Here is a 23,864-nt window from a genome sequence, read left to right on the forward strand (position 1 = left end):
AATTTAATATCCACTTGAGGGAGCAGTTAAACAGTTTATTAGGAACAATCAAAGCTGACTTTCAAATTTTTTGGCATCCTTCCTCTAGTCACACAATCCTTCAGAAATCCTTTTAACAATCTTATTTTCTACCAAATAAACCCCATTTATTATCATCATCATTATTATTATTATTATTATTAATGTTGAAAAGAGCTGAGAATATTTTCCCGTTTTTTTAGGGGGAATAAATTGAAAGAACTGCATTGTTTTTACATTTGTTAGAGTTATCTCTATTTGTCACATTTATATTATTTACATCAAGCTTTTGAATGGTATAGTATTGTATATTGTTATTGAAACTTCATAATGTTTCACTTGATTACACATTTAGTCAGGAATTATAGTTTGGAAAAAGTCTAACTAGTAAAATGTTTACACGTTATGTGAAAACTAGTACAAATAAATAAAAAGAGACTTACTCATGTTTATGATCTCTGCTGAATAAAGCGCTTCATTCTTTTTTCTGAGGAAATCCATTTCTCAAATCCTCAACCACATCACATCTTTTTGGGGTGAATTATGTCTTAGTCCTCTCATCGCGAAGCAAACAGTAAAATAAAATAAAAACTTGAAGAATAGTCTGGCTGCCTTTTCTTCTGTGTGGGCGTATTCAAGCCGCGCGCTTCAGTTTGAATCTGAATAGCGCGTTAAGCGCGGGGGCGTGGTCACATTAGATATAATGAGCGGAGATATGAAAAACAGACATTGCGTTGTTTTCATATGGATTACTTTATCTCAGAATATTTGTTTTCGGCAGCACTTGTTTAGTTTAAAAATAGACATTCCAGGCTTTCTATAGATATCTCCCTCATGTCTCTTCGTTGAGTATTCACGGAGTTACAGTTCATTTTAATGACATGTTTGTACATGACGATCAGCGGAGACAAAGACTGTAGACAGCGCACCTTGTTTGTTATCTTTATTTTATAAGTGCACAAAGGTTTTTTGTTATTATGTCTGTATCCAAAAAAACTAGACCCTTTACAGATTCGATTGATGTATTGCTCTTATCTGTACGATTAAAACTGAGAGTGTAATTTAAGTTCTTTTCGGGGTTATCAGGTGAAAATGACTCAAAACGCATATATGCGTTAATCGACTCGAAAGGGTTAAAGTTTGGGCTCATAAATATTAGATCACTCACACCAAAAGCAGTTATTGTAAATGAAATGATCACAGATAGTTTTGATTTACTCTGCTTGACTGAAACCTGGCTAAAACCAAATGATTATTTTGGTCTAAATGAGTCTACTCCACCAGACTACTGTTATAAACATGAGCCCCGTCAGACTGGTCGTGGCGGGGGTGTTGCAACAATATATAGTGATATTCTCAATGTTACCCAGAAAACAGGATACAGGTTTAACTCTTTTGAAATACTTCTGCTAAATGTTACTCTGTCAGACATGCAAAAGAAATCTAATGTATCTCTTGCTCTGGCTACTGTGTATAGACCACCAGGGCCATATACAGAATTCCTAAAAGAATTTGCAGATTTCCTCTCAGACCTTCTAGTTACAGTTGATAAGGCGGTAATCATGGGAGATTTTAATATTCACGTTGATTATGCAAATGATACATTAGGACTTGCGTTTACTGACCTAATAAACTCCTTTGGAGTCAAGCAAAATGTCACCGGGCCCACTCATCGTTTTAATCATACACTAGATTTAATTATATCGCATGTAATCGATCTGCTATAGATATTGTACCTCAAAGTGATGATATTACAGACCATTTCCTTGTATCGTGCATGCTGCGTATAACTGATATTAACTATATGTCGCAGCGATACCGTCTGGGCAGAACTATTGTTCCAGCCACCAAGGAAAGATTCGCAAATAACCTGCCTGATCTATCTCAACTGCTATTTGTACCCAAAAAATACACTTGAATTAGACGAAATGACTGACAGCATGGGCACTATTTTCTCTAATACATTAGAAGCTGTTGCCCCAATCAAATTGAAAAAAGTTAGAGAAAAACGTACTGTACCATGGTATAACAGTAATAATCACTCTCTCAAGAAAGTAACTCGTAGTCTTGAACGCAAATGGAGAAAAACTAACTTAGAAGTTTTTAGAATTGCATGGAAAAACAGTATGTCCAGCTATAGACAGGCTCTAAAAACTGCTAGGGCAGAGCATATACACAAACTCATTGAAAATAACCAAAACAATCCAAGGTTTTTATTTAGCACAGTGGCTAAGTTAACAAATTACCAGACGCCACCTGATTCAAATATTCCACCAACGTTAAATAGTAATGACTTTATGAATTTCTTCACTGATAAAATAGATAACATTAGAAATACAATAGCGAATGTAGATTCTACAGCATCTAACACTTCAGTTTCATCCATCGCACCCAAAGATAAACTGCAGTGCAATACAACCATAGGACAGGAAGAGCTAAATAAACTTATCACTGTATCTAAACCAACAACATGTTTATTAGATCCTGTACCCACTAAATTACTGAAAGAGCTGTTACCTGTAGCCGAAGAACCGCTTCTCAATATCATAAACTCGTCGTTATCTTTAGGACACGTCCCAAAACCATTCAAGCTGGCGGTTATCAAGCCTCTTATTAAGAAACCAAAACTAGATCCTAGTGTACTGGCAAATTATAGGCCTATTTCAAATCTTCCATTTACGTCTGAAATTTTAGAAAAAGTTGTGTCTGCTCAATTGAGCACCTTCCTACATAAAAATGATCTGTATGAAGAATTTCAGTCAGGTTTTAGGCCCCACCATAGCACAGAAACTGCACTTGTTAAAATTACAAATGACCTGTTCCTTGCGTCAGACCAAGGCTGCATCTCATTTCTAGTCTTACTTGATCTTAGTGCTGCGTTCGACACCATAGATCATGACATACTCATAGATCGATTACAAAACTATACAGGTATTCAAGGGCAGGCTCTAAGATGGTTTAGATCCTACCTGTCCGATCGCTACCATTTTGTTTACTTAAATGGGGAGTCATCTCATTTATCATCAGTAAAATATGAAGTGCCACAAGGATCCGTCCTAGGTCCCCTTCTATTTTCAATATACATGTTGCCCCTTGGTAATATTATTAGAAAATATGGAATTAGCTTCCACTGTTATGCTGATGATACTCAGCTATATATCTCAACGAGACCAGATGAAACTTCCCAATTATCTAAGCTAACAGAGTGTGTTTAAAATGTAAAAGATTGGATGACAAATAATTTTCTCCAATTAAATTCGGATAAGACAGAGATACTAATTATTGGACCAAAAAACACTACACAGAATCTTGTAGATTACAATCTGCAACTAGACGGATGTACTGTTACTTCCTCTACAGTCAGAAATCTGGGTGTTATATTAGACAGCAATTTGTCTTTTGAAAATCATATTTCCAATGTTACAAAAACTGCATTCTTCCATCTTAGAAACATTGCAAAGCTACGAAACATGTTATCTGTTTCTGATGCAGAAAAGCTAGTTCATGCATTCATGACCTCTAGACTGGACTATTGTAATGCGCTTCATCAATAAACAAGCTACAGGTAGTCCAAAATGCAGCAGCTAGAGTCCTTACGAGGTCAAGAAAATATGATCATATTACCCCAATTTTACAGTATCTGCACTGGCTACCTATTAAGTTCCGTATCAGTTACAAATTATCATTACTTACCTATAAGGCCCTAAATGGTTTAGCTCCAGCATACCTAACTAGCCTTCTACCACGTTACAACCCATCACGCACCCTAAGGTCACAAAACACTGGACATTTGGTCGTTCCTAGGATAGCAAAGTCCACTAAAGGAGGTAGAGCTTTCTCACATTTGGCTCCCAAACTCTGGAATAGCCTTCCTGATAATGTTCGGGGTTCAGACACACTCTCTCTGTTTAAATCTAGATTAAAAACACATCTCTTTCACCAAGCATTCAAATAATGTATCTTTGAAATTGTGAGTGTAGATGCATCTGATCAAAGGTGCTTTTTTATTCATTAGCTTGGGTTAAACTAATTTTACTTTGTTGGATCAGCAGCTATGCTAATGATGTCTGTATTTTGTTTCTATGTTTCGCCACGGGATTTACATCCCGTGGTAACTAGGATTTACACAAGCTCCAGTCTGGATCCAGAACACCTGAGAAGAGATGATGCTGACCCTCAGAGGACCTCAGATGATGCTAACCCTGAATCAACAAACAGAACTAACAATTATTGCTAAATGTGTGACTGAATCATATAATAACTTAATTAATAATATTGATAGTTCATCATCTAGCTGACTACGTCTTGTATTATTATTATTTTTATTTTTTCTAAAATCCTGTCAAATGTGCACAAACTACTAGCTACTACTAAATATTGTAGAAACATAATTTTCTGTAAAGTTGCTTCGTAACGATTTGTTTTGTAAAAAGCGCTATACAAATAAACTTGAATTGAAATTGAATTGAATTATTCAAGAACTGTACTTATCCAGAGTGAGAAAAAGGGCTGTCAAAATCACTTTGGACCCCTCACATCCAGCACACTCCCTCTTTGAACTGTTGCCATCTGGTCGACGCTACAGAGCACTGAGCACTAGAACGACCAGACACAGGACCAGTTTCTTCCCTCAGGCAATCCATCTTATGAACAGCTGATAAAAACGGCGAACACACTACACTTTATATTTATATACACATACACTTTATTTATCTAACACACATACTTAGTATACACTTAAATTTTGCACATAATAACATACATAACTGCATTTTGTAATATACCTGCCTACAATTGTCATTTGTATATTGTCATTCACTATCTACTTATTTGTATTTTTTACTCTTTTATTATGTGTTTTATGTTCTGTCGCTGTCATTCTGTTGTACTGCGGAGCTTCTGTCACGAAAACAAATTCCTCGTATGTGTAAACATACCTGGCAATAAAGCTCATTCTGATTCTGAATTCGAATGAGCCGTTTTAATCTAGATTAATTTCAAACTCACAGTGAGATTAATCTAGATTAAAAAAAATTATATATATATATATATATATATATATATATATATATATATATATATATATATATATATATATATATATATTACATGCCTAAACGTGGAATTAATAAATTATTATTATTACACCATGGATGGTTTTGGTTAATGTTTCTCAACATTTTGTTTGTCATAGTTCCTGTCATGCGTTTCCCTTGGCTTTATGTAATCCTGCTATTGGTTGTCTTGTTCATGTATCTCATTCTTATTGGTTGAACTGGTCATGTGGTTCTCAAGTTCTGTTTTGTGATTGGTTCACTGTCTTGAATGTTCACAACATTCCTTGTTTAGTCATTTTGCCTTGTGTATAGATAGCCCTCATGTTTCCATTGTCTTTTGTTAAGCTATGTTGCCTGTAACTAGAGTTGTGTTCCTTTTGGGATATAATAAAACTGCACTTGGATTCTCCCAGGGATCACCTTCAGTGGACCCTTATTATATAATAATGTTATTATTCTTCTTGTTGGTGTATTCAAGTACTAAAATATTTAGGAACATGCGTGAAACACAAAATTTTAATGTTCCATTTAACTTACATGGAAGTAAATAATCTCTGTCAAGCAAATCTATGTCTAATCTAAAAATCTATGTCTAAAATTTAGTGAGGGGCAGGTTGGGTGCACCGTTAAATGTTGGAGAACAAAAAAAAAAAAAAAACAGTATAAGTGAAAAGGAATGATTAAAAATAAAAGGGGGGAAAAGAACACGTCACGGGGGGAAACCACGGAAGAGCACGTGTCACAAAACACGGAGTCATGTGAGCATTGGTGGTTCAGTGGTAGAATTCTCGCCTGCCACGCGGGAGGCCCGGGTTCGATTCCCGGCCAATGCAACAATGCTTTTTAAAATTACGAAAACAAAAAATAAATTAATGCATTAAAACTCATTTTAAATATAAGTTTACAATATGGTGTTACAAAATCGAACATTCTGCTGACATTTAGCATGCTGGTGTCTGATTTCAAGACTGAGGTAAGTTTGCTCTCTGGTAGAACATCTGTGATGAATTACACATAACTAAGTGTTACAGAGACAGAGGATCCAAGGGGTCAAGTGGTCTCTGCCTTTCATTGCTTTCCTGACTTGTTACATCACTTGAAGTTTTACCTATAACTATAGTTTAAGAAAGCTTATTTCATTTTTTTTCCAATATTGTATCACTCTAATTGTGCAAAGTTCTTTATGTCATCAATTTTAACAAGATGTGTAGTGAGTTGCTATTGCCATCATTTTCACAAGCTCTAATAAGCTCATATACTCATTTAGAGAGTATGAATGGAGAAAGAGCAAGAGGGGGAAAGAGAAAGCCTGAGAAAGAGAGATTTATGTGGAGCGTCAACAGAGCTCAGAAACATTAATCATCATTCAATTCAGACAGTGCACATCAAGGTACCACCACTTCTTAATGACCTAAAGCATGAGTTTGTGTGTGTTTGTGTTTGTAACAGAGAGTGGAGTGAGTAGATTTGAAAATACAAATCAAAAGAAAATAAAGTGGAAAACTTTTACTTTAATGAGTCTGGCCAACTAACCATGTCATGACTGAAACGCTACACTAACTAAATGTTATAATACACTGCCATCTGCTGGTAGTCAGAGGAACTGTCTGTCAGATTGACATCCTTGCAGTCTCATCTTAAGCGGACTCTATCATAAAACCACACACCCAGCTCATGTGAATAATATTTTTCTCAAATGAAATTCTGAATCTAGTTTAAAGGCACGGGCACACATGGGTACTTAAAAATGTTGTACTCTTGGATGTGGCTGTAAATGGGTGAATAGCTAAAAAGCATCACCATGATGGGATCTCCATTCCCGTTGTCCACTGTGTGAGCAGTAGGACTGTCGACGAATATTCTAAATTCGAATATGTATTCGAATAGTTTAAAAAAAACGAATGTCAAAGGTGAAAAGTAATATTCGAATAAAAAAAAAATGTGGGAAAAAAAGGCCCGCAGTAGTAGAGGCGTGGTTGTCTGCTTTGCGAGTGGGCACGCTAGCGTGCCTGAGGGTTCAGGGACAGGTCACAGGAGTCGCACTGTCTGGCACAGCATCACTGTGCTGAAAGTTGACGCATCTTCATGGAAGATGGCAGCAAGTGCAGAGCCCAACTCGACCGCAGCAGAGAAAAAGAGGGAAAATTGTTGACCTGCGAGATAAAGTTGTATACAAGCTATTTAAGATACAATTAGCATACCATTCGACCACTAGCAACATGGTCACATCTCAAAAATGTGCACCCAAATGAGCATGGCATAATGTGTGGAACTCCAGCTAAACAGTCATGTCTTGAGACTTAACGTTACTTTGCATCGCCCGCCGCAAGCTCTTTGTCTGCAACACGACAAGAGGCCATAAAGGATAAAATAATTTCGTTCATTTGTAAAGACATGAGACCGATCAGTATCGCGGATGGGGCACACTTCTGGGAGTTCTGTCAAGCAATGGATCCGAGGTTTGATTATTTATCGTTTCATGTCAAGGAAAAGTTACATGTTTACCACAGCACAGCTCGCTCGGAGCATTCAATGTCAGTTCTATATGCTGTCAAACTTCAATTAATATTAATAATATTTCAATCACTGAATGAAGCCTGCTATATTTGGGACAACAGTTGCGACCTTAAATTGCTTGCACAAAAATTTGTTTGTTCATTTAAACCATTATGTGCAGAGAAGGTGAGGGTGAGAGAGTGTGAGGTCTGCAGTCTTGGCCATTAATTGATTTCCTTGTTTTTGTGTAGGTAATACATTGTCATATGTTTAAACTTAAATCGACTAATCTATACAAGTAGTTATGTCTCTTTGTATTATTTTGGCCTGTTATTGACGTAATGCGCGTCATAGACAACATGCGCAACCAGATGTTCGAATATTCGTGTATTTTTTAGAGGGAATATTCGAACGTCATTTTTGAGCAATTTTGACTGTATCAAACTGTATCAGCCACAGTTCATTGGTTAGGTTTTCCGGAGCCCGCCTCCAGCTTCCCACTAAACACATAGATATCATCCTGCAAAGGGTAGAGCAGAGAAATTAAGATGACATGAGTTCTTGTGCAAGTATTTGAGGTATTACATTACCTCAGGCTGAGCTAAAGTTGGAGACAAATTTACCAGCATCACAGTACCACATATTCTCCTGTGTAAACAGTCAGTCAATACACTGCATCTAAAATTACTCCATGGAGAACAGACTCAAACCTAGTGACACTGACTGCTGCATCTTTTCGCAGCTCTGCATCTCGCACTAATAAAATCATACAACTACGGAAAACTAGTCTCCTTACTAGTTTTGTACAGTCGTGGCCAAACGTTTTGAGAATTAAATAAATATTGGAATTTTGGAAAAGTTGCTGCTTAAGTTTTTATAATAGCAATTTGCATATTTGTGGGAAGTCGTGGCCTAATGGTTAGAGAGTCGGACTCCCAATCGAAAGGTTGTGAGTTTGAGTCCTGGGCCGGCAGGAATTGTGGGTGGGGGGAGTTCATGTACAGTTCTCTCTCCACCTTCAATACCACGACTTAGGTGGTATTGAAGGTGGAGAGGCACCGCAGCATAAATGGCTGCCCACTGCTCCGGGTGTGTGTTCACTGCTCTGTGTGTGTTCACTGCTCTGTGTGTGTGCACTTCGGATGGGTTAAATGCAGAGCACAAATTCTGAGTATGGGTCACTATACTTGGCTGAATGTCACTGTCACTTTCACATATACTCCAGAATGTTATAAAGAGTGATCAGATGAATTGCATAGTCCTTCTTTGCCATGAAAACTAACTTAATCCCAAAAAAACCTTTCCACTGCATTTCATTGCTGTCATTAAATCGTCTTGTTAACTCAGCTGAGAATGTTGATGAGTACAAGGCTGGAGATCATTATGTCAGGCTGATTGGGTTAGAATGGCAGACTTGACATGTTAAAAGGAGGGTGATGCTTGAAATCATTGTTCTTCCATCGTTAACCATGGTGACCTGCAAAGAAACACGTGCAGCAATCATTGCGTTGCATAAAAATGGCTTCACAGGCAAGGATATTGTGGCTACTAAGATTGCACGTAAATCAACAATTTATACAATCAAGAACTTCAAGAGGTTTAATTCTTGTAAAGAAGGCTTCAGGGCGTCCAAGAAAGTCCAGCAAGCGCCAGGATTGTCTCCTAAAGAGGATTCAGCTGCGGGATCGGAGTGCCACCAGTGCAGAGCTTGCTCAGGAATGGCAGCAGGCAGGTGTGAGCGCATCTGCACGCACAAGTGAGGCGAAGACTTTTGGAAGATGGCCTGGTGTCAAGAAGGGCAGCAATGAAGCCACTTCTCTCCAAAAAAAACATCAGGGACAGATTGATCTTCTGCAGAAAGTATAGTGAATGGACTGCTGAGGACTGGGGCAAAGTCATATTATCTGATGAAGCCACTTTCCGATTGTTTGGGGCATCTGGAAAAAGGCTTGTCCGGAGAAGAAAAGGTGAGTGCTACCATCAGTCCTGTGTCATGCCAACAGTAAAGCATCCTGACACCATTCATGTGTGGGGTTGCTTCTCATCCAAGGGAGTGAGCTCACTCACAATTCTGCCCAAAAACACAGCCATGAATAAAGAATGGTACCAAAACACCCTCCAACAGCAACTTCTTCCAACAATCCAACAACAGTTTGGTGAAGAACAATGCATTTTCCAGCACGATGGAGCAAAAAGTGATAACTAAGTGGCTCGGGGACCAGAATGTTGAAATTTTGGGTCCATGGCCTGGAAACTCCCCAGATCTTAATCCCATTTAGAACTTGTGGTCAATCCTCAAGAGGCAGGTACAAACAAAAACCCACTAATTCTGACAAACTCCAAGAAGTGATTATGAAAGAATGGGTTGCTATCAGTCAGGATTTGGCCCAGAAGTTGATTGAGAGCATGCCCAGTCGAATTGCAGAGGTCCTGAAAAAGAAGGGCCAACACTGCTAATACTGACTCTTTGCATAAATGTCATGTAATTGTCGATAAAAGCATTTGAAACGTATGAAGTGCTTGTAATTATATTTCAGTACATCACAGAAACACCTGAAACAAAGATCTAAAAGCAGTTTACCAGCAAACTTTTTGAAAACTAATATTTATGTGATTCTCAAAACTTTTGGCCACGACTGTATACACACATACAAGACTGCACAACCTATAATCCTCTGTAAATGCATGTTTCACTAGCCAGCTACTGCATTCCTTTCTTCAAAGTGCATTCAACAAATAAAGACATCTGCCAGATGACATCTTAAAGAAATCATGTCTTGTGTATTTTGGACATGCCATGACCTTTTGCCACAATGAAGGCAGCCAATTTAAAACGACGTGCACTGCGCATAAAAGAGAAAGTATATGTGCATTAGGGCTGGACGATTATGGCCTAAAGTCAAAAAGCTAGATTAATTGAACACTTTACCTCGATTACGATTAATGAACGATTATTTTGTCTACATTTTGTTTTTTTGCCCTCATAGTTCACTTACAAAGTTTATACTGTAACAGGGCCATAGTTGGGGTTTGCGGGGCCCCGGCTCAGTTTGTACTAGTGGGCCCTGTTTGAAAGTGTTTAATTTGTATGTTCGTTCTGTTTATTTGTTCATCAAAATGCCCAAGCCCTATTAGGCGCAGTCACTTTAAGAGACAATGAATGCATCCAATATAATACACATACGATTTTTTTCTCAACTGTTTACTTTAAGATATAACTGACAGTTTTTTCGAACATACTATCCAAGACGGGTAATTTCACATTTTTTATTTGTCGGTACAAGAGCAAAAACAGACAAATTTGGTGTTCAAGTGTTTTGAGACGCCTCTCTCTGCGTGAGCCCTGAACACCGCGGTGGTGAAGATAAATAAAGATTAAAAGGTAAACAGTACCAGTACGAGTGATTGCGTGTGTGAATTAGTCATACCGTATCTATATTATTGTGAAGCTGGGGGTTGTAAATAGCCTAGTTCCTTCAAAAGTAGAAAAATATGCTATAATAAGTAGAGCCCGACCGATTTATCGGCCGATATGAGCTAATTTCATTTAAATCGGCATCGGCGTTTATAACGGCCGATGAAACATGAGAAACGGAGTCTTTAGTTCATACACTGTATATAAAAACGGTGTGGTAGTTCTAGCTAACGGTCCTATCATTATCACTTCTAGATATTCTGCAACATCACTTACAGTGGCTAATGCATTGCTATATTAGATTAGCCACAAAGCTAATACCATGTTTATCAGTGGAAGAGCGCGAACGTTAATAAGAGGTCAAACTATAACGTTAGCATTTAACTTATTCTTATTCTATTGCGGTGTGTTTCCCACATAATGACCGCGTAATGGTCATTTCACACAGGACGCGGTATGCACGGCGCTTGCCCGCTGAGTTTAGCGTTTCCCTTCAGATACAACGCGTTTTGCGCTGCGCTATGGCATTGACGGAGTTTTAAAAACTTTTAGCGGGAGCTCTTTCATAGTCTGTTGTTCCTCCTTTCGGTCAGCAGCAAACATGTATCTGTCCCGTTGTAAGAAGCGAGCGATAGCGCTAGTCCTGCTGATGAGAATTAAGAGAGAAGCAAGGAAGAAGAGGCTACCCTCAGGTCCAGAGAACAATTTGGTGAATTCAGGCTGGTTACGTTACTCTAACGCTAATATAGCTTCCTTTTTAGCAGGCCCCTTAAATACTTGCTATTAACTTGTTTGAAGGTGGTTCTTAAAATTGACAGCGGTGTGTTCATGGCACTAACATTAACCATTCAACTTCGAATTGATTCCGTAATCTGCCGGTAACAGTAGGCTAACTCTACGTTCGCCATCGCATGACGATGTTTTGATTTAGACTGCACAAAGAGAAGAGGAGAAGATATACGGGTCCGTTGTGAATGTGTCTGTGAGAGCAAATGTAGTGTAGTTACAGTAACTACAGTAGGTGCGTCAGAAATGATTAAACCAGAGGGGACATGTAAATAAATGTGAGCTGAACACGCGCTTTTTTCTTTTTTTCTTTTTACATATTGTTTCAAAGCAGCTTTACAGACATAACAGGGAAATGTTTAAATAATATAGTTAAATATAAGTAGGTAATACCTATTGCTTGACAAATATATTTTTTTTTTTTCTCATTTTTGCCTATGTAGGAGATCCCTGTTTATTATTATTATAATTCTAATGATGACATGAGTAATGATACATGGTGATATTATTAATACACATGCTTATTCTTTCTCTGTCTCTCTTTCTGCCCTACAGATGGCTGAAAAAGTTGAATGCTGTAGCAGCAAAGTGTGGGACTACTTCTGCAAATTCTTTAACTTTAGTATTATAATTTATTTACAGTACACACACAGACTGTTAAAACCAGCTTCAACTGGAAGAAAGTAAAAAGTGTTAAAAGTTTAAAACCAGACTGTTTTTTGATCATTAAAAAATATATACTTTTGATGTGCAATTGTTTAGTCATCGAGACTGTAATCCAAGGCTTTTTTTTTTTTTTTTACATAAATCCCTTCTGGAAAATGGTTTATACAGCCCACATACATAGAACAGGCAGATATTTTGCTATTGAATGTTGTGTAAGTGCAGTTTATAGGAAATGGGGCTAATATCCAGTTTATTTTCAAAATCAAAATATCGGCTTCTAAATCGGCTCTTTTCAAGTTAATATCGGCATCGGCCCCCAAAAATCCATATCGGTCGGGCTCTAATAATAAGTTGAGATTCTAAGATACTTTAGTGAGAAATCACAGGACAGCGCTGACAATGAGTCTATGAGTTTTCGTGCCACAATGCAGCTGCGTGAACATGGTAGCTCGATATAATAATACACATCCAATCGTCTTATCGCTTGAACGTCCAAACCATAAAACAAATACAACTGACAAAGTTTAGTGAAGACTCAAGGCTCACCACTCGCTTGCCATCACTATGTGTTGAACCGCCGTTCACCTCCGTGTTTTCATTTTATGCCACTGACTGGTAGAATCATGTGGCTCCACACGCTTTTTAAAGCTGCGGTAGGTAGTTTTGACGCTCTAGCGGTTAATAAACAGAACTGCTTGCGTCTTGCGGAAGAACATCGTAGCCAGAACTACTTCTCTCCGTTTATGTCTATGAAGAATCACAAAGGTACTGGATTACTCCGCCGCGGTATCCCCGAAGCAATCTAAAATAGTCCGAATATAAACACTTATTATAGGTGCACCCTAGTGATTCAGGACAAGCCAAAAACACGGTTTGGAAAATGGATTCATGTTGTACTCGCTTATTATATACATTTTTCTACATTTTAAACACAAACAAAGTTACGGACCGCAGCTCTGATTGGTTGTTTTCTTACCAGGAGCTGCAAATGGCAATAGGACACTGGGAGGAGCCAGAGGAGCTTGATTTTTTTCACAGATTATCTGTCTCATATTCTACTGTCAGGACATAAATGACAGATTTAATAAATATGTAAAAAATATTTTTTTTACAAAAGTTCCCTACAGCACCTTTAAGGGGGAAGTATTAACAGGAAATAACCGACATGGGAAAATTACGTCGGTTAGAGATTCTAAATTTCGGTTTCGATTAATCATCCAGTCCTAATGTGCATGTGTATATTAATATATATATATATATATATATATATATATATATATATATATATATATATATATATATATATATATATATATATATATATATATATATATATGTGAAGAGTTCAGATGGAAAAGCCTCTAACTGCAATCTGATTTTTTTTAAACTGGCTCCTAAATTTATGTTCATTTATTTCACTTTAATGGCATAGAAAAGGACCTATACATTGCCATTAAAATAAAATGACCGATCCTAAACATAGGAGTCTGATAAAAATGCTAATTTAAGAAGAACATTTCAGATGGCAGTTAGAGACTTTTCCATCTGAACTCTTCTTATCCATAATGAACAAGTGTAAGGTCTTGTTGACCACTAACAAGTGTAAGGTCTTGTTGACCACAAGTATATCCACTGCTCTTTTATACGAATAAAAAAAGCCCAGTGAAACCAGTTTACACTGCGAACTGAGAGAAAGTTCCTGCTTATTTCCTTCAGACTCAGTGAGTGTATCTTTGAAACCATTAGCAGTATAAATATTCTTATGAATCCACAGACATTATCACAGGCTCTGGTGGTGAAAACGAACACCCTGCGGTGAAAAATTCATCAGAAAGAATGTAATTCACAGTTGTGTACAGAATAACTTCACCCCATTTCTTCAATTAACATACATCACAGTAGTGCATGACAGCATGCGTCTCAACCAAAATTAAACCCAGTTCTAGTTTGTTATCTAAACAAAATGGAGCACAGAGTGATAAAAGTGGCTTTCTAGGTATAAAGGAGTCCAGTCTATTCTTGTGCATATTTTTGTGCATACTGCAGCAATAATATCTATTGCGCTCTCTTATAAAATTCAGATTGTTTCTAGAATATTGTGTAGAGTGATCACATGCATTTTAAATAATTGCTAAAAGCTTTATTGGCCAAAAAAAAAAAAAAAAAAACTTTTCACAAAAAAAAAACAAATTTGACCGTTTTTGAACCTGGTTGCCTCCAAAGAAACACGTGCAGCCATGATCGCTTTGCATCACAATGGCCTCACATGCAAGGAAATCGCAACAAAGAATATTGCACCACAAAGCAAAAAACATTTACTGGATCATCAAGAACTTCAAAGAGAGGGGTTCAACTGCAGTGAAGAAGTCTTCAGGACGTCCCAGACTGTCCAGCAAGCGCCAGGAACGCCTCCTCCTCAGGATTCAGCTACAGAACCGTGTCTCCAGCAGTGCAGAGCTTGCTCAGGAATGGCAGCAGGTTTGTGTGAGAGCATCTGAATGCACAGTGAGGCCAAGACTTTTGGACAAAAGCCTGGTGTTAAGAAGAGCAGCAAAGAAGCCACTTCTCTCCAAGACAAACATCAAGGATAGACTGAAATTCTGCAGGAAGTACAAGGATTGGACAGCAGAAGACTAGTGCAGTTATTTTCTCTGATGAAGCTCTTTTCCGACTGTTTGGGACATCTGGAAAATCAATTGCTACCATGAGTCCTTTGACGCGCCAACCGTGAAGCATCCTGAGATCATTCATGTGTGGGGTTGCTTTTCAACTAAGGGAGTGGGCGCTCTCATAATTCTGCCCAAAAACACTGCCATGAATAAAGAACGGTATCAAAACCTGCAAGAGCGACGACTTCCCACAATCCATGAGCAATTTGGTGATGATATCTGCATTTTCCAGCATGAGGGGGCAAAAAGCAAGAGTGATAAAGAAGTGGCTTGAAGATCAATACATTGAAATTTCGGATCTGTGGCAACTCCCCGGATCTCAATCCCATTGAGAACATGAGGTCAGTCCTCAAAAGGCGAGTGGACAAGCAGAAGCCTAGAAATTGTGATCAACTCCGAGAACTAATAAGCCAAGAATGGATCTCCATCAGTCAGGATTTGGCCCAAAAGCTAATATCCAGCATGCAGAGTGAACTGCAGATGTTTTGAAGAACAAGCGTCAACACTGCAAATACTAACTCATTTTTTTTTTGCCAATAAAAGCTTTTAAAACTTATGATGTGCTTATTGTTTTTCAGTATACCATAGAAATGTGAAAAATAATGGCCATGACTGTTTTTTGTTTTCTTAAGTTCTGTTTTTAGGATGAAAACCATGGGTTCTTGATAGGGTTGGGAGTCGTTAGAAAATTTCCGGTTCCGGTTCCACTTAACGGTTCCGGTTCGGATTCCGGTTCCATTAAAATAATTAAACAATTATTAAGAAATAGTGGTAAGGAAAAATACACAATACTCAACTACTAAATGACCAATACTGTATATTACTTACTGTCAACTTAATTTAAAGGTTGGCAATGTCAAAATGCAACATATATTACAGTGTACAGATCTTCATAAGTAGGGTGGGATATTTTTAGAAATTTTCTGGTTCGGCGTCTGGTTTCATTTAAATGAACTATGTTTTTTACTATTTTACCTTCACTGAATGTAGCGTTGCTGGAAGGTAGTAAGTAATGTTGAGTAATGCTAGTCCATCAATCAGCATGTGTTTCAAAGTTGATGTTTTTTACACTATCAATAACGTTTTGCTTTTCAAGCAGGAATAAGCTTGTTGGCTAAATAGTCCCTTGAGGGCTGGGACACTTGTTAATTTCCCTTAAATTAATTAAATATAAACTGTTAAACTTAAACATGTATACACACTCTCCATAAAGTCCCTGTTTACAAATAATCATGCAGTCAGGAGATGGTGTGATGCAATGAGTGGTTTCCACATTTTTAAACATTTAAAATGTATTAAAATAAATATTTTTATCACTTTATCACTCTTAAAACGACCTGTACACTAAATAATCTAACCCTCATACTTGCAGAACAATAGCAGTCTATTTATTTAGTGGTCCTAGTTGAAGCCAGTATGTATATTAATGACAATATGGGACAAATATAATGCAATTTAGTATTCCTTTATTATTATTAAACCTATTCCACATAATAATATTCAATAAAACTGGTGACGTGCAGGGCTCTGTAGGATACCAACAGAGAAACAAACAAAGAAAATAAAATGTAATGCCAAATGACTGACGGGTCATGAATGGCTTGTGTTTGATCACAAGAATGTTGTAATGCTTTGTCAGGATTGCCGCATGTAAGTTACGCGAAAAAAAAAAAAAGCAATTTCGTGGTTGGAACTAATCATTTTAAATTTGAGTCAGTGTGTATTTTGTTGCATTCAGTGGCACTCATAATTTGTTATTTAAAAAAAAAAAAAAAAATGGCTAGTGGAAATTCTGATTGGCTGATAACTTTAGAAAGTTACCAGCCACATTGGCTGGTGATCAAAAAAGTTAATTTAGAACCCTGGATAGAGCAAATGTCTGAAGCGCTAAGAGAAACATAAAAAATGTGCAGAGCAGTGGGGCGCGAGGACAGCAATTGAGAACCGCTGCTTTACGGGAAAAGCCGAATACTCAGAACACCGGCACAAGGCTGCTCACAGCGCTTGGTCACGTGTTGCACCAGAACCGTTTTCGGAACTGAAACTTAGAAATTGCTCACGGTTCCGGTTCTTTTCAAAGAACAAAACCGGTTCTGAATAAGAACCGGTTTTCGGTTGCCATCCCTAGTTCTTGATCAAATGCATTAAACTGCTAAAGTATGTTTTTATTTTCCTCTTTCCAGCTTTTTCTGCCATTGTCACTTTACTTTCATAATTCTACTTTGAATAATTACTTTAAGTTAACAGGCAGGCTAAGCCAAGTAATTACTTTAGTGATTCAATTAAGTGGTCACTACTTTTTTTGGTTGACTGACAAAAGAAAAGCTGTGTTGCATTGGCCGGGAATCGAACCCGGGCCTCCCGCGTGGCAGGCGAGAATTCTACCACTGAACCACCAATGCTTACATGAAAAACCAGTGGGAGTTCCCGCGGTCATGAGGAACTGCATTCACAGCTCGAACACTCTCAAAACTATTTTATTTAACACTTCTATAGTTTCTGTGCTCTCTCTGCACTGGTTTTAGACGCCATGTGTGCCTCAGCCCCACATGACCACGTGAGCACAACTGCTCCTTTCATGTGAGCATTGGTGGTTCAGTGGTAGATTTCTTACCTGCCCAGGGTTTTTCCTACATTGAAAATTTTTTGGTGGCCGCAAAAACTATTTTTTGTTCCGCCAAAGCCTTATTTGATCTGTGATTGGGTTTTGTGAGTAAAGCAGGGCCAGGCTACTGCCGGAGTGACGGAGAGAAAGAGCACAGCGCCCCTCCCCCACGCGCGCACTCTTCGTCTTCAGTTCTGTCTTTGCTCTCTCCTTGCATCAAAATCTACTCATCCTAAGGTCGGAAGACCGAATCCATGTTTCACGTGGTGCATTCGGAAACTATTTTTGGCTGAATTACCACTGGGTGTGAATTGCATTCAAAAAAAAGTTGCCTTATCTTCTCTTACAACTGGTGACAAGCATTCCGCACATGCAGCTGACATAACTTTAAATAAACGCTAAAAATAATGAAATGAGAAAGTGTGCTTTACCCCATTTAGCAAGAGTGTTTAGTAAAATTTAGCCTTAATAATCCTCAGTATGTATAGCCCTAAGACAATGTGCAGTTAATTACCTATAAATCCATTTAGTTTAAAGTTAGACTGGAGTGAGATGAAACTAGATCAAAGCAAAGAAACTGTTGCTAGTTAGCTGCTAATTTTATATGGTAAAAATAACACTATTACACCTTTTAACGCTACGTTTTCAATTGATATGATTATACTAAAATAATTATCAGGTCTATCAAAAAAATTATTTTATCTTTCTAAACTATGAAAGCCAGTCATGGAGAAAAAAAAAACAGCTTTTTTTTTTTTGCAAAGAGGTCAATAAAAGGATGACAATAATCATTTTTTCATGAATAAATAGGATAAAAAAAACTGTTGCTTTTAGTTTTTTCTTTTTTTTTTAAACCGAACCATTCGGTTCACCACACACGGCTCGTGCTGGGACCGCGGTTCAATTTAAATTTGACAAAGCATCTGTAATATGGTTTATAGCACGTAAAACAAACTGGGTTCCTAAATAGCACGTAAAACAAACTGGGTTCAACTAATATATGTTTCTGTTGATGGATGCGCATTCTGGATTCCCAGACATTACAACAATAGTGAAATAGTGAAAAAAAACCTTGATTCACTCTTGATCAATGTGAACTACTGCTGGAATATGAGCAGTCATTTATTCCATAATCACCGAGTTCTGACAGCGCACGAGCACAGATGAGATCTGAACAGCACACGTTAATATGTGTTTAAACTAAACTCATTTAAGCTTTGTCAGTTTAAACATTTAAGAGCCAAAGGACGCGAGCTCGCACACGCAGTGAGAAGAATTGTGCATGTGCTCCACGCAAACCCGCTAGAACGCTCGCAAATATTAAGATCTCCCTGAAGTAGCTATTGGGTTTAAATGGACAAATTCACACAAAAAATTATGTCAAAATGCCCGTCTTTGTAAGTATCCTACAGCAGACAAAGCCGGCTGAACGTATGCCTGTTGTATTAGTGCATTCTCTTAAAGTGACAGTCTTTACATAAATCGAACAGCAACAAAAAATAAATCACTCACTGTTCTTGATAAAAAAAAGCTTTTATAACTTTAATAAAGAACAATCTTTAATTTATACAGTCCAATATACAATGCTGTTTTACATTTGATTAATTCAATTTCTGTACCTAAAAACTTATGCTATACCTGCCCAAAAAATAAAAAAAAACTTAAATCACTGTTTGTATCTTTACTCTATTGTATTTATTTGTGTTGTTGCTTGTAGAATACTTTTTTTTTTAATTAAGAGAAAGTATAGTTTGTCCATAAACATAGCACATACCGAACTGTACCGAAAACCCTGACTCTAAAACCGTGAAACAAACCGAACCGTGAAAAAGTTGAACCATGCTTTGTGCTTTTTATAAAACAAAAGAATATAATTTAACAAATTATGAATCCAAAGTGTTTTAAATGTGTGTCTTGTATCTTTTGATTAGAATACATAGTATTATGAATAAATTATTAATATTAAAATACAGCAAAATTATAGTAGTAAAACATTACATGGTTATTTTAAAAACATGACTGGTTATTTTAAAATCGCTTTTGGAAAGTAAATGAGAGGCATTTCAATTGAACTCAAACTGAGTAATATTCAAGTACTGAATGAGAATTGATTGAGTGATGGAACTTTGGTACTTTAAGTTATGCAAAGTATGGTGATTAGCATTGTGTTTACCTTGTGAGGAGCCAGAGAGTGTCCATAACACTGCAGAGGGCCACCATTGATTGGAACTATATGCTGCTCTCTAGGTTATAGCTGCAAAACAGAGACATATAAGAAAGTTAGAAATATAAAATCACACTCTTATATGGATCAGTAAAAGTAATCCGCGGGTCACTCTAAATGACGACGCGCCCACAGCAGCAAAACTGTAAAAAAAACGCTGTACATCCACACACCACGCCACAGTAAAATCAACGCACCACGTGCATGATACAATAACGTTACTCCTTAAATAATAAAGCACTTACCTTTCACTTGTAGATAAAGTCCGTGTGTCTGTCAATCTATGCCCCTTTACTCATATAAAAAGTAAACACAGCCAACAAAATAACTTGTTCAGCTCAGTGCTAGCTGTTAGCCACTCATAGCACTCCTAGATACATATTTGAAATGGCGGACAAAACCTTTGCTGGCTTTTGTTACCGAATCCAGTTTCGGTGCAGTAGGTCTTCCTTTCTCTGTTAGTTTTCCTGCGTCTGCAAAAGAGTAAATTGGCAACAAGATCTGGAGTAGGCGCCGGTGACTGCGGTTGTTATTTTCCTTGCGATGAATTTCTCTTTCACGCTGCCTGGGGACAAGACTGGGCACGTCGCTAGACCCAGATGGCGTGATGCCTTTGATGATTGAAAGTCAACATTTGATTGGCTGATGATTCTGTCACTAATGATCGTTCTTCTTCTTCTTCTCTTAGTTAATGGCGGATTGCAAACAACTTTTAGGTGCATACCGCCACCTATTGTACAAGAGTGTGGAACGTCGTGTCTTTTTAACTGTACTCATATTCTGATCATTAACCCTGTATCATTAGAGAATTTAAATAATGCTTTCCTGGTTATCCTTACCCCCCTCCTTCTGTTCCTAGTATCCACATCAGACTCTAGTCCCGCCCTGCCTCCTGAACCCTATCTTGAAACACCTCATATATTATACAGTGTAACATGCTGAGCATTTTCTTTAACCCCACAGTTTCCCCATTAAAAACAAGGTGCTATTCAGTCCTTGTATAATAGTTTAAAAATATTAGACAGGTCTTGTTATCTCTTTCCGCCTATTACTTTCTCTGTAATTTTTAATGCTATCAGACTTTTATATTTTATAATATCCCCTTCCTTTATTGTCTTCCTCCCACCATTTCTGCCATATTCCATTACCTTTCTTCTTAACTATTGCTTTTCCCCCACTTTTCCAAGCACTATTGGAACTGGTATTTCTTATTGCAGTGCCTCTTTTGCTTATTTATCTGCACTTTCATTCCCTTTCACTCCCTCATGTGCTGGCACCCAACCAAACTGAACATCTGTACCACCCCTATGTGATCTTGACAAAGTGTGATAAGAGTTCTATCAGTAAATCTTCTCTGACAGATGACATTGACTGAATGCTTTTTATATCAGCTAAGGAGTCCAACCCACTGTAATGCAATGGTCACTGCCACAATTTCTGCCATAGATAAGTGATCAGATAATCTTTTGGAAACATTCATTTTAAACTATTTACAATAAGTATTCCAATTTCTACACATTCCTCCTTGTTCTTGGATACATCTGTATAAATTTTGAGATAATCATAATAACTGTTTCTTAAGTAAATGCTTGTTTTAACTCCCACTTCCTTCAATCACCATTCCTTTTTATTTTCCATGCTACTAAAATCTATCTTTGCCTCTGGAAAAACCATGGTGGGATGTTAGTAACTGGGGAGAGGGTAGTGAAATCTAAGGCTTCCATTCAATATTCCCTCACTTTCTTTTCTCTGTTCCATCCAAACCCATGCCCCTGAAACTCGAAATACTCCCAAAAATTATGGATGTGACGTCTTTCAACAAAAGGGTAGCACTAGATAACAAAAACTGAGAGATATGGACCATAACTGACAACACACTGATTTGTATTTTCAATAACATTAGCAAGTAAAATATCTGAAAATCACTGAATATTATGGTGATAAAAATGTAAATAATAAAAGTAGCAGTATACATATACTTTGAATTACCACAAATAAGCAGCTACACTTTTTAATGACAGACTTTAAAATGATCCAACACTGCCATCTAGCGTTTAGTAAAAACACATCTCTAAATAAAGAGTAAGTTCACATCAAGCCAAAGCGAAAACTTTTCCGAACATTTTTCCAGTCATCTCCATCATAAAGACATCAAACAACTGCAGGTCATCTCAGCATCGCAATAATAGTATATAACATATAATAATATAATTCTTTTTTAAGTCTCCCTGCAGTCACTACTTATCTTTGATAAGCAAAATGACATTTAAACGCCATTCAAATGATTCTTTCTTTATGTCATAAAACACCATGAATGTAACTTCACCCTTACATTATTAATTTTCGCATAAGAGGAGCTATAAATATTTTAAGTATTACTCCCCGCCATCATTCAGTCACCCCAGCTCGGACTTTCTCCGCTTTTTTCACTCATTTAACTTAATTATAGCTTTGAATGTGCATAAAAAGAGCGCTCCCCTTAAGACTATAAAAGCTGTCACTTCTGAAGCTCTACACTGCCCAATCAATCTCTTATTTGCATCATCTTATTTACAGCCTTGATATTCTTAAGTTTATTTAGGTGGCTTTAAAGAATATTGCATATTTGCATCAAATGCACAAATGTACACTACCTTTGAAGAGTCTGTTTTTTTATGTTATTGAAAGAAGTAACAGTTATACAATGAAATAGTATTACAACCCAAAATACCTGTTTTCTTTTTTTTAACTGACATTAAAATGTAGTTTATTTCACCACCTCGATCCCAAATTTATCATAAAGCAGACACTGTCAGACCGTACCCTTTCATTTTAGACACATGGTACAGCAAATTTAAATGGCTCCATCTCGATCAATGTTGAAGGTGTTTTGTGTTTTTATTGTAGTAAAGCTTTTAAAATGCAAGTATCTTCCCTTACGAAAAATACAGAACAAGCATTTGCTTCATCTGGTTTCAAGAAAAAAAAATGCTTAACAATTTGTGGCCTGCAAGGAAATACAAAAAATTCTGTTTGGAAGTTTTGATTAAAAATATCACTTTGATCTTTAAAATATACAAACTTGTAAATACATTGATTTAGGTTTTATTGATATATTTTCATAAAATGTATGTTGCATAAAATGACTGTAGATAACAGGTGCAGATCATATAATTAGATTATCATCAAAGTTGATTTATTTCACTAATTGAAAGTTTTGATATTTATTTTTATTTCTTTTGTCTTTTGCTTTGTCTTTGTCTAAATGGCTTGTCAGCCCACAGTTTTGGTATACTTTGCTGTATTTTAGATTTTCCCTCATAGTGAATACATCAACCAAACACCTGCAATGAAAAGTGGTTGTGGAACACAGACTAGGATAAACATGTGATATCATGTTCTGTAAACGATTTATAGCAGACACAGATTGTGCAATAGAGCCTACCCTCTGTCCCGACTGAAGAACACACAGTCTATTCTCAGTTGTAGCAGCTAGTGAAGGGAAGAATCCTCCTCTGTCTGTCTAATGGGGGCTCAAACAGCTGACCTACTCTTTAGTTAAGAATCTTTCTAACCTATATATGTTTTTTCATATCTCTCTCTTTCTCACTCACTTACGTTCAATGTCACTTTATTTCTGAACAATTATTATTATTATCATTATTATTATTGTTATTATTTATTTATTTTTTGCCTTTTGATATTGTCTGCATTATAACCCTAACTACCAGATAATGTAAACAATGCATTTGAAACTGTAATATTGAAGGCCTATGCATTTCTTTCTTTCGAAAAAGTATTCATCATGGGGTCTTTAATATTTGCATATTATAGTTTTGGCCTTTTACCTTTTGATTTATATTTCACAATCTACAATTAGGACAAAGTCTGCAATGAAACAAACAGTATCCTGCTTTGTCAATATGATCTGTGAACTGCCAGCCTATCT

General features: G+C 37.0%; 1 long non-coding RNA gene and 2 other non-coding genes across 8 annotated transcripts in view; 1 reads left to right on the plus strand and 2 right to left on the minus strand.

Moving 5' to 3' along the window:
* LOC113112747 (uncharacterized) overlaps positions 1-20,765 on the minus strand; it is a 107,133-nt gene extending 86,368 nt beyond the window's left edge. For all 6 annotated transcript variants that reach the window (XR_003293476.1, XR_003293475.1, XR_003293474.1 and 3 more), the window contains exons 1-2: positions 20,182-20,765; positions 19,886-19,966 (exon numbers count right to left, since the gene is read on the minus strand). This is a non-coding gene — a long non-coding RNA (uncharacterized LOC113112747). The remainder of the gene's footprint in view (positions 1-19,885; positions 19,967-20,181) is intronic.
* On the plus strand, positions 5,838-5,908 carry trnag-gcc (transfer RNA glycine (anticodon GCC)). Its single transcript has one exon. It is a non-coding gene; the product is annotated as a tRNA-Gly (tRNA).
* On the minus strand, positions 17,439-17,509 carry trnag-gcc (transfer RNA glycine (anticodon GCC)). The gene has a single exon. It is a non-coding gene; the product is annotated as a tRNA-Gly (tRNA).
* Positions 20,766-23,864: the final 3,099 nt, after the last annotated feature.

The sequence above is a fragment of the Carassius auratus genome, chromosome 13 (genome assembly GCF_003368295.1).
Source record: "Carassius auratus strain Wakin chromosome 13, ASM336829v1, whole genome shotgun sequence".
Classification (NCBI taxonomy): domain Eukaryota; kingdom Metazoa; phylum Chordata; class Actinopteri; order Cypriniformes; family Cyprinidae; genus Carassius; species Carassius auratus.